Raw genomic sequence first — 12,263 nt, forward strand, 5'->3', positions numbered from 1 at the left:
TCTTGTTTGGTCTGCAGACTGGATACACAAAGTACTGCTGTTTTATCTGCGAATGGGATCGTCGTGCGAGAGATTCCCGCTACATCAAGACAGATTGGCCACTCTGACAGTCATTGGAGCCTGGGAGGAAAATTGTTCAGCATCCACCACTTGTTGAACCAAGGAAGATTTTGTTATCACCCTAACACATCAAGCTGGGTCTGATGAAGAACTTTGTCAAAGCCATGGACAAAACACAAGCAGCTTTCAAGTACCTCCGTGGAAAATGTCTTTGTTGGTCCTCAGATTCGTGAACTTCTTCGAGATGATGCATTTCACAGTGCACTGCGTGGCGAGGAAACGACGGCATGGAAAGCCTTCCAGTTAGTGGCAACACATTTGCTCAGAAACAACAAGGCAGACAACTACAGGGAATTGGTGGAAAACCTCCTAAAGGCATACAAAAGCCTTGGTTGCAACGTGTCATGAAGATAACATTTTTTGCTCTCTCATCTCAAAAGAATTCTCTCATCAAAACGCTATACCACAGAGCCCATGGCATTTCTGACAAACACCACCTGATCGGTGAATTAAGACATGTACATCGGGCCCTCAGGATGAACGGATACTCTGACCGTACTATCCGCCAAGCTGTCTCTCCCACCACACAGAAACAGCCACTTGAAACTCCGACCAAAACCATCACGTTACCATACATAGCAGGCGTGACCAAAAAGATCTCCAAAATTCTAAACAAACAAAAGATCCAAGTCCGATTCAGTACAGTGCATAAAATCCGTGATCTGATTCCATCTGTGAAGGATGTCGTTCCTGACTTACAGTATCCTGGAGTCTACAAATTGAGTTGCATTTGTGGTGATTGCTACATTGGAGAAACGAAACGTCATGTTTCTGATTGTGTCCGCGAGCACAAGTCAGATCTGAAACACGGCAGAACTGATTCTTCTGCCGTTGCCAATCATTGCTACAACTCGGTGGGCTCTCATGAAATTGTCTTTTCCGAGACCAAGGTTCTCTGCAAACCTCCCGGCTACCATCAAAGGTTTGTACACGAAGCCATACAAATATACAAACACAGACATAATTTCAACCGTGATGATGGGTACAAACTTAGTAATCATTGGAAAGATGTTATCAACCACGCAAAAAAGACTTAATTACACTTTTTGGACCATCTTATCTGACAGGCACTATTTTACTTTACTTTACCGAGTGTTAACATCCCCAGTTATTTTTTGGCAGTGCTCTCTTCATTGTTCAGCCAGCATTGGTATAAACATGGGCATTTTCGTTCTTTTGTCTATCATGTGTATCAGACCTCCCCTCCCCCCTCTCTGTCCATTGTGTTGGCGTGTGCAGCGGCAACCGCGTCCAAGCCGTCGTCCATTGTTTTGGCCCCCCCCTCCTCCCCCTCCCGATGCGTTGTACTTAGCACTCCGTGCTGTCTTTGAGCCCCGCCCCCCTCCCTCCCGATACGTTCCATTCATTGGCTACCACATTATGATGAGCTCCCCCCCCCCTCTCCTCCCCCCTTCAACTTGCTTATAAGGGATTACTTCTTGAATCATTGCCTCACTTGATGCAGCTAATTCGGCTGTGACGGTCCCACCTGATGACGGAGACTTGTGTTGCCTCCGAAACGTCGTGATTTTTGTTTTTATTTTATTTTCATTAATTTTGATGTTTTACCTACGTGACTTTACCGAAAAAACCTAAAAATATGATTCCTTGCAGTCACGAAAGCTTCAAATCTAGAATAAAAAAAAAGTTGTTTTTATATATATACATTTTTTTTTTCAGGAGGGTGCCGCTACATCAGAGTGATTGGCCAACACCATATCGAGTGTATGGAGAATTTGTTGTTGTTGTTTCGCTATGGGAGTAAACCGGAGAACACGGAGGGAAAACCCCCCAGAAAGGCAGGACTCGAACCCAGGGAGTCCTCGCTGCAAGGCGCTGGCGCGTCACCACCCTGCACCCACAACAACAGCGTTGAGTTTACAGGAAGGCATTCACCGCCGCGACGTCTTGTCACAATTGTGGATTGTGGGAGGTGGTTGTTGTTGTATTCCTCTCGAGATATATCAGCCACTCCCTCTATTCCTTTGCACTGAAACGCATTTGGATTTGACCGGGCCGGTGATTTATGCCGCCCAACACATTGTGCACGCACGCGGAATTTGTCCATAAATAGGGCGAGCGCTGTGCGATGACGGGGAGATTTAAACTCCCAAGCGTCGAAGCGCGCGGGCTCACTGGATGGGGTCAGGGGTCACAGTGCGGACTGCCACTGGCACGAGCGGCCCGTTCGCGAGTGCACGACGGGGATTCGATGATGGACCAAGAATTTTGAATCTTTATTTGTTACCGGAGGAGGAATCCGATGAGATTCTAAAATATGTTTTCTTTTTTTTAAACAGACCTCCAGTTCAAAGGGGGGCAACGGAGTCAGAGCGTTATGACAACCACTGACAGAAAAAACACGGCAGGAGTGCAAAGTCTAGGAAATGTGAACAAATCACTTTGATAAATAAAGACAAATAAACCTAAACAATGCTTTTATCTTACCAGGTAAAGCCCACTGAGGCTATCAACTCAAATATTTTATTTCAACGCATTTACTTAACTTGATTCCCCTGTTTGTCGTGGTCAAATTTTGTAATCAAAATTTCGTCCACTTCCTGTTGTCCAATCAATTCCACATTTTGCACACATACTCAGATCCGGTGACAAGGCATGCCTTTATCAAAATCGGCATCAATTAATCAATTAATTCGCTATTTTAAAGCAATTTACATTTCGTATGGACGCCTTAAACTGTGGAATCGGCTCGCACAAGAAGCAGGCACCGTGTGTCTCAGGCGCCATTGACGAACTTCTCGACCGCGAGTTAAACGAAGTTGTTAATGAAACCGTTGTTTTAAAAAAAACCTTTTTAAAGGAGTTTTTTACAATTTCAGTCGGGTTCTGTTCAGGGTCGGCGAACGGGAAGCTAATATCCTCGCCCGGGGCACAGCGCGGGCAGGACAAAGAGCCCCCTCGCCTCCCGCTAGCCTCGCGTCCAACAGAAGAAACCTGGGTGAATGTTCGGAGTGGCGCAAAAAAAAAAGCCATCAGCTCTGGATGCAACGATCCCTCCGCTCCAGATGATTCACGGTCGCGATTGAATGCAAATGTTCGATTCGTATTTAAAGGTGTTGATCAATGAAGCGGCCTCGAGTGGCCGCAAGGGTCACGCACGATCTTTACTTACAACTTGTACGAATAGATAAAATGTACCGTGAGCTTAAGAATTTATTATAATTGCTACCGGCAATTCCACGCAATTGTTACTCCTAATCGTGTTGTCGTCCCTGCTGCCTGCAGTGCACCACGGGAAGGGAGTGTGGAGGGATGGGACGGACAAAGCGGAGGGCACGGCTCAAGGCGAGCAGCAGGAAGAGTGAAGGAGGAGTGCTGGGGCAGGAAGGGGAGGAAGGAGGAGTGGAGGGGGAGGAATGACCGGGCCGAGATGTCGGGGAGGGTGACGACGATGATGATGATGAGAGCGGAGGGAAAACGACACCAGTTCCGATATCGCTCTTCACCTCCGTTGGCCATGGCCAGGAATCGAACTCGGGTTCACAGCGCAGCGCGCGAACCTCACGGCGCACGAGGGGGTGGGTGGCCAGCACCACGCCGGGCCGCCTTTGTCTCCCTGGTGGCGACCGGGCACTCATTTACGTCCGTGTCGACCCAGGGGAGGTCCGGCTCAGACGGCGTTGGCCGCGAGCGGGAATCGAACTCGGCCGGCCGGGTCCGCGGCACTGCGGCGTGCCCCCTGCACCGCCACGCCAGACGCACGCGTGGATGTTGCTTTTTGGAGATGTAATGAATGCGTGTCTCTGTACACGCGAGCGCGTGTTGCTGCTGCTGCTGCCTCGTCTCCGTTGCATCAGCAGCTCATTCGCCCCAATTCCCCCAATTCCCCCCTCGCCGCTCGCCCGCTTTTCATTCAGGGGGCCACTCTCTCCTCGAGCGCGGCCCCTTATTTCATTATTTAGCAGCGGATTGCTTTTTTTTTAAACTGCCCCCCTCCACCACTCCCCCCCCCACCACCAGCGCCACCACTTCTAATTAATCTTCGTCGCCCGTTGCCTGGTCCCCCGACTTGAGACGCGCGCGGCTCGCGGCTTCGCGAAATCGACAGAAATGTTTTTTTCCCGGCGGCGGAGAGCGCGCGACACGTGCCCGTCCTGGGGGTGCTCGCGCGGTGGGGGCGGGCGGGGCGGGGTGGGGTGGGCTGGATCGGGGCTGCTCGTTAATTGCTTTCATTTAGCTACCCCCGCGTAAACTCGCCACCAATCTCCCATCCACCCCCCCTGGTCTCAGGCACTACCCCCGCTCGCTTGGCACGTGCGTGGAGCTGAGCGCGCCCACAGATTGGACTTTGCCCGCTGACTTGGCAAGCGGTCGCCGCTGCCAGTTCGTGTTTTTCCTCTCGCCCTCTCATCTCTCTCTTCCGTATCGCGCGGCGCCTGGGAATGGACGTCTTAAGTCGTGAAGCTGTGTTTTTGTTGCTGGAAGCTGGAAGCGTGAATCCCACCAACTCGTGCCCTCGGAGATCGCTCGCACAGAGACCCATATACTTGTAGCGAGTTCTTATGGAGACGTTGTCGTAGAGGCAACACGGTTTATTCATAAACTATCAGACGACTCCCTTATCGTGACTCACACACCGCGAACTCAACTCTGAGCCCTCCGGCTCGCAGTGCCCTAGGGGAGGCTATCTGACCCGACCCGGCCAAGGTACGGGTCTCGACCACTGGTCCCAGCTCGGCCCGGCCCTTACAAAGGCGGCGGGCTCGAGGTGCCAGGGTCCTAGTCCAGCTGCTCTTCAGTCTTCGTAGCAACTGGCCCGAGCTGTGCTTGGGGTGCCCCTTTTATACACCTCCAGAGGACTTTCCGCCCCTGGTACCGCCCCCTTTCTGGAACCTTCCAGAAGATGCTGGAAAGGCCCCAACCCAGCCCCCCACCTGGGGTAGGGGAGGGAACCCAGCCTCCCTTGGGACCAGCTCCCTCTCTATCCCCTCGTACTGCCTGGCACACCCTACCGATCTCAGGCTGCAACTGCAGGTAAGTGGATACTGGCGAACGGCAGGGAAGTGGATACCGGCGGTGTGTGCATACGCGATCCGACGCTACATACTCACCACACAGAGACACATAGACTCACACAGAGGCCCATACACTCGCACAGAGACCCATAGACTCACACACTGACGCATAGACTCACACACTGACTCATAGACTCACACAGAGACCCATAGACTCGCACAGAGACCCATAACTCGCACAGAGACCCACAGACTCAGAGAGAGACCCAGACTCACACAGAGATCCATAGACTCACACAGAGACCCATAGACTCGCACAGAGACCCATAGACTCACACAGAGGCCCATAGACTCACACAGAGACCCATAGATTCACACAGAGACCCATAGACTCACAGAGACCCATAGACTCACACACAGAGACCCATAGACTCACACACTGACCCATAGATTCACACACTGACTCATAGACTCGCAAAGAGACACATAGACTCACACAGAGACCCATAGACTCACACTGACCCATATACTCGCACAGAGACCCATAGACTCACACAGAGGCCCATAGACTCACACTGACCCATAGACTCGCACAGAGACACATAGACTCACACAGAAGCCCGAAGACTCACACAGAGACCCATAGACTCACACAGAGACCCACAGACTCACACAGAGACCCATAGACTTACACACTGATCCATAGACTCACACAGAGACCCACAGACTCACACAGAGACCCACAGACTCACACAGAGAACCACAGACTCACACAGAGACCCATAGACTCACACAGAGACCCATAGACTCACACAGAGACCCATAGACTCAGACAGAGACCCATAGACTCACACAGAGACCCATAGACTCACACAGAGACCCATAGACTCACACATTGACCCACAGACTCACCAAGTGCCCCACTGTTTCTGACCCACAGCAGTCGCATCGTGGTGAGTCGCTGACGTGCACAGCAGGCGACTGCTGCTGCCCGGGTCCAGTTGCGCGTCTCCGGGAGTTGGCATGGCAACGAGGGAGGTGAGGAGAGGGCCGTGCGGTCACGACAGCCCCTGTGCTACAGGGCAACCCACCTTGTTCGAGCGCCTCTGATGTTGTCTCTCTCTCTGTCTATCTGTCTGCGCGTCGATCTTTCTGCATTGGGGCAGCGGTGGTCTGGTGGCTTGGCACGCCGCGCTACAAACCTCGCCACTTGGGTTCGATCCCCGGCCACGGCTGACATCGGTGAGAGGGTGAATTATCACCATTGGAACCTCATTTGGCAGTAAAAAATATGATAATTGTTTTTTTATCCTTTTATCTGGCAACAAAACTGACACCTTTTTTACAAGGAGTCATGTTTGCATAGACCACAATACCTGTAGTTATAATGCAAACAAAAAACATAACTCTAATAATATATGCACTGTCCTTGAAGTTGATTGGTCCACACCCGAGACAGCTTTCCTTAGAGCCTAGTCTCATGTTTTTTGTTTTCATCATGACTGCAGGTATTGTGGTCTATGCAAACATGACTCCTCGTAAAAAAGGTGTCAGTTTTGTTGCCAGATAAAAGGATAAAAAAACAATTATCAGGGTGAATATCAGCAAACTAAACTGTTGCGTTTACCAGGTAGAGCCCACAGAGCTCACGGCTTCCACCCCCCCCCCCCCTGGCCAAACACGATGACAGCTCAGTGGATATCATCTTCCGTGAAATTGTCTATTCACGGAAAATGATATTGGCCTACATCTCCGGAACGCATCCCTCGTCGCGGATAACGAGGGAAACACTGCGCCTGGTGCCTGGTGCTGCGCATTGACAACAGCACCGGGGCGTGGTGGCGGCCACTCCACCACCACCATCGCCGCTTGGTGCGCTGATCCGGCTCGGGCCTGCACCTGTACCGCAGAGCGCACCGGTCCATAACTGATGGATTTTAATTGATTGATTGTTCCCCATAAATTGTATCGTAAAAGTGAATGCTGCATGTAAAACGTACAGCCGCTACGCATCTTTACGTGAACCTTAATGCCCCACACGCAGAGACCCGTAGACTCGGAATTGCGGTAACTCATCGCATGTCAAGGAAGGGGCGAACCGTAGCATCCCTACCCTATGACACACAGACAAATGCCTCCCGTGTAGCCTTGACAGACTGTTGGGGCAAGTGCTGTTAGCGAGCACCTGTGAAGACCAGAAAGGCACACGAGGAAGTAGGTGTATCTGCACAATGGCGATGCTTACTACACATCGCATCGGAGACCCAGGACCGGTTCAGATCATTGTCACCGGTGTTGGCCGTGAGCAGGAATCGGAAATCTGGTCACCGGGTTCTGAGCACGGCGCGTTAACCGCTGCACTACATCTTCACCCACTACCCAAATCCTACCACACACATCCACGCATGCAAAGGCACGCACGCACGCAAGTCCTGAAATTGGGCAATAATTCTTGGTTCCCAATGCGGACAGCCGAATTATTTGCTGGGGCAGACGTCCCACGCGCGTAAATGAGCCATCGACTCCAAATTATACGACTCAGCGACGAACCCCCCACCCCATCCCACTCCCGCCTTCGATAAATACACACACACAGCGTATCCATCCATCCGTCCATCGGTAACGACCGAGGCAAATCGTTCTCGCCGGCCCGGGCCACCGCGAGTGTGGGTGGTGTGGCCGGGTTGAGGGGGCAGCGATCGTTTGGGCTGTGGGGGGGGGGGGTCACAGCGGGGGGGCTGGGGAGGGGGGCTCACAGTGCCACCTCGCATGCCCGCCCACTCGAGGGGTGTAAACGGGGGGCTCCCTGCTGAGATACAATTTTCTCCAATTACCTTGATCGCTAATTCGGGTTGGCGGAAAAAAAGGGGACGTTTTTAAACGGTAGTGGAGCTGACAGGCGGAGAGAAGTTTGCCTTTCTCGCCCGACCGCTCACATGCCCGCTCGTAGCTTCGCGCGCGCACACGATGGAAAGTATTGCGCGCGCACACGGCGGCAGGGATTGCGCGCCCACGGCGGCGTCCGGCATCAACAAGGAGACGTCGTGGGCACGTGGCGCTTGCCCGAGAAGGCGAGGGGAGCGCGGCGGGTGGGCGGAGCGGACAATGGCTCTATGACTGATGACTGAGGAGGAGAGGCCAGCGGGTGAAGAGGCGAGATTACGGGGTCGTTAATTTCCCTAATGTTCTTAATCAAGCGATGAGCGATCGCCGCTCGAGTCGGCTGACGAACAAAGAGCAGGGAGGAGGCGCCCGACCCGGGGCCGCGTCGCCGGGCCCCATCGGCTCGTGCCGGCGCCCGCGCGGCGATCGCAAATTAAACGCTCGACGCATTACAGTCAACGCTTTCTGGCCTATTTTCTCATTTTTAGGCCAATCGGGTTAATAGGCCTTCATTAATCAGCCACACTGCCGTGGAAGCTTAATTCCTGCGGCTAGCCCCTGGTGGGGCAATCTGCGGCAGCTGTCATATGTAATAACTTGAAACGAAATAGCCAACAATTAGGCTCTTGCCCCTGCGATTTCACAGCGCTTCAATTAAGCTCCACCTGGCGTCCACAGCATTTTCGGTTACCAAATAGAGCCATTCTGAGATCCCGTGTTGAGCCACTTTGGGTTCCAGTATGGAGCCATTTAGGTTGACCGTATAGAGCTGTAAACTCCAATTTTCACAAATATCATGGGTCATATGGAAGTTGGTCACTGCCAGCGTGCATTCGTGTGAGTCTATGGTGCAGTGTTGAGTCAATGGGCAGTGTTGACTGTTGAGTCAGTGGACAGTGTTGAATCCGATGGGCAGTACTGTTTCACGTACAAGGGACGTGGATTCCATTGAAAGGGTACAAGGAGGGAGAATGATCAGAAACGAGATTCGGTACGGGGAGAAGGAGGGATACAGAGAAACAGAGAAGATTGGAAACTAAGAGGAGAGGGCACTTGTAAAACAGCTTTAAGACTCATCTTCGATGCATTAATGAATAGTCTCCACTCATCTGGATCATGAACGATGTTGAGGGCTGCCATCACACCATGTATGTTGTTGCAGGCTGCAAGATCACCTTTCATGAAGAAGAATGGGACAATATCCTTTTAACGGTCACGGGACACCGAAACCCTAACATCACCTGCCAGGAGATTCCACTTCTGCAGTCTTGAGCCCAACAGCTCTGCCTTACTTAAATCACAGACAAGGTCTTGGAGTTCACCTTGTGTTATGAGGTGTGGTTCAGAGAAGGACGGGAGAAAATCTGGGTCACGTGACCTTGATAGTTCAGGACTAGAAGTTTCATCCTGTTCCTCTTCCTCGTCCGACTCAAGTGAGAATAATTCTGATGCATCAGGAACCGGCAGTCCTTCTCCGTGGGGTACTGAGTGTATAGCTGATGGAATGTTTGGATAATGCAGTCCACTTTTTCTTTTTTGACACACCTTTCCGAAATGGAGGTGCCATGCAGAAGTAACAATTGCTGATATGATCTGTTGGCTCTCTCCAAATCATTGGTACTGCAAAAGGCATCGATTTCCTTGTCCTGTTCAACCACTGGCGAAGATTTGTTGCACAAGTGTTACAGCATATGTGTGGAGCGCACATCTTGTCCTGATCTACACTTTTGCAGCCAAAATAAAGGTGATAGGCTTTCTTAACCATAGTGGTTGTAGTGCACTTTTGTGATGCAAAAGTTACTTCACCACAAACTTAGCAGAAGTTATCTGCTTTATTCACACAAGTACGAGGCATCTCTGCTCACTTTGACTAAACAAAATGTGTCCCTTTGCAAAATCAAACACTGACAAATAAGAGAGCACAACACTGTATGATTTCTAGAGCTGATTTCGAGCAATTTGTTCAGCAGAGGGATGTAAGTCTAGTTATGATTGCATCATCCATGACTTCTAGGAATAACATGATGCAATTCATATCATGTATGATGCAATACCAGGTTCAGATTGCATCATTCATTGTTTTGCTCAAAAAGCAAGTACTGTCCAAACCCAGTCATAGATGTATTCATAGATCCAGTCAAAATGTATTTTAGTTATTTCTGGTTTAGATTGAGATTCCTTCCCAACTCACTTATCCTCCGCCATTCCCAAGTCAAGGATCGTATATACTGACCCAGTAGCATAGCTTGAAAACTGGAGCCAATCAACAAATGTAAGCATCATTTTCATTCTCGGTGACCCAGAATTAGTAGAGTTGAACTACATTTATTTCGGAAACATTTTGGCTATCGAACAAAGACGGTCACCGCATCGCGCGCTTTAAGATGCGCTTCTCGGGCCGTCTGGAACGCTCTTCCTTCCGATATTAAGAAGCCACTGTGAGCTTTTAAATCATCTAGATTGACAAACTCATGTCTTTAGAGCTGCTTTTTCGTGTTTAAGTTTGTTGTCCTTCTCCGGCACATCCGATTAGCACGGTTGGCTACATACGGTGCAAAAGAAGTTCAACGTAGACGGAATTCATTACCTCTCAAAGTGCAGCCACGAGGCCTCCACAGTGGTTGGGGGGGGGGGGACTAGAGACCGGGGTTGTTCAAACGGAAAGTGAAGCTGAAGTGCCGAAAACGTCAACTCTCTGGTTTCGAGCCGAGGGTACCGCTGAGGCACGATGTGCGCTCAAGGAGGGGGCCACCCTTTAATCTGTACCACCCGATACACAATTGCAGCCCTACAGACAATGCCGCGGGACCTGTCCTGCGGTTTTGGGTAGCACGGGAAAAAAAAAGCCGGATGCATGCTGATGTCATTGTATACAGTGAGGGAAAAAATAATTTGATCCCCTGCTGATTTTATACGTTTGCCTACTGACAAAGAAATGATCAGTCTATAATTGTAATGGTAGGTTTATTTGAACAGTGAGAGACAGAATAACAACAACAAAATCCAGAAAAACGCATGTCAAAATCCCTCCTGAGATGTGTGCAAACCTGGTGGCCAACTACAAGAAACGTCTGACCTCTGTGATTGCTAACAAGGGTTTTGCCACCAAGTACTAAGTTATGTTTTGCATAGGGGTCAAATACTTATTTCCCTCATTAAAATGCAAATCAATTTATAACATTTTTGACATGCGTTTTTCTGGATTTTGTTGTTGTTTTTCTGTCTCTCACTGTTCAAATAAACCTACCATTAAAATGATAGACTGATCATTTTTTTGTCAGTGGGCAAACGTACAAAATCAGCAGGGGATCAAATACTTTTTTCCCTCACTGTAAGAGGCTGCCTGTCACGAGGACATTGCCACAGCAGTATTGCGTTCGGCCAAGGGGGGGAAGCAAGTTCACCGCGGGTTCGAATCAGGCAGGCCGCCCTAGTTAATATTGCACATGTGCGCGCGCGTTCGCCGTAAGAGAAAAAATGTACGCGTCACCCGCTTCGCAGATAACGATGTCGTCGGCGACGTTCGAAGAACAAGGAGGGCGACTGCGTGTCGGCGTCACGGCGGCCCAAATGTGCAGCAATAAAAAAAAACTTCTCTCTATCCCCTGCTGTTGATCACTGGTTTGGCTCACGTTGACGGTGTGTACATGGCGCGTGACAACGTCAATAAAAAAATACATGTAAAACAAATTCCACGAAATTAAGTTAATTGGGAAACACGGAAATTGTCGGACCCCCCCCCCCCCCCCCCGCGATTGCGAACACTGAGCGGGAACCTCTTGAAAAGGAGTCCTGAGATTCAGCGAATCTTTCCCAGGTAAGCAAGCGTAGTCATACAAAATATATAACAAAATAGTTTGTCGTCGTGCTTTGATGTGGAATTACAAGGAATGGCAGCGGTGCACGTCCTGCACCGTGAACTCACGTCCACGGCCCTTACCGGTGACTGAACCGGTTCTGGACCCTCTCTCCATCAAGCTGCGTTGACCAGCGTGGTGAAGTATAGTCAAACAACCCCCGTGATCCACGGCGGGGCTGGGGAAGCGGGTTAATGGAACACGCAGTATACCATTGTTGATTATGCAGAAGACAGAATGTTATACTGTGGCCAATATACCCACACGCACCTCACAATTTCAACCGTCCCTCTTCTCAATCTCAATTGTGGATGGAGAAAAAACTAAAAATCCACGGTCCCAGCTTTAATGTTGTGGAAGTCATTTCGAGAATTATCGAGAAGCGCGGGGGGGGGGGGGGGAATGGGGGGGCGAATACCGCGGTAGG

The 12,263-nt window shown here is 50.5% G+C and overlaps 1 long non-coding RNA gene across 1 annotated transcript; it reads left to right on the top strand.

Annotated features, from left to right (window-relative positions):
• Positions 1-4,432: 4,432 nt before the first annotated feature.
• Positions 4,433-11,580, top strand: LOC144731601 (uncharacterized). Its single transcript, XR_013587970.1, has 3 exons — positions 4,433-5,115; positions 6,037-6,134; positions 9,142-11,580. It is a non-coding gene; the product is annotated as an uncharacterized LOC144731601 (long non-coding RNA).
• Positions 11,581-12,263: the final 683 nt, after the last annotated feature.

The sequence above is a fragment of the Lampetra planeri genome, chromosome 39, assembly GCF_965212315.1.
Source record: "Lampetra planeri chromosome 39, kcLamPlan1.2.h2, whole genome shotgun sequence".
NCBI lineage: Eukaryota > Metazoa > Chordata > Hyperoartia > Petromyzontiformes > Petromyzontidae > Lampetra > Lampetra planeri.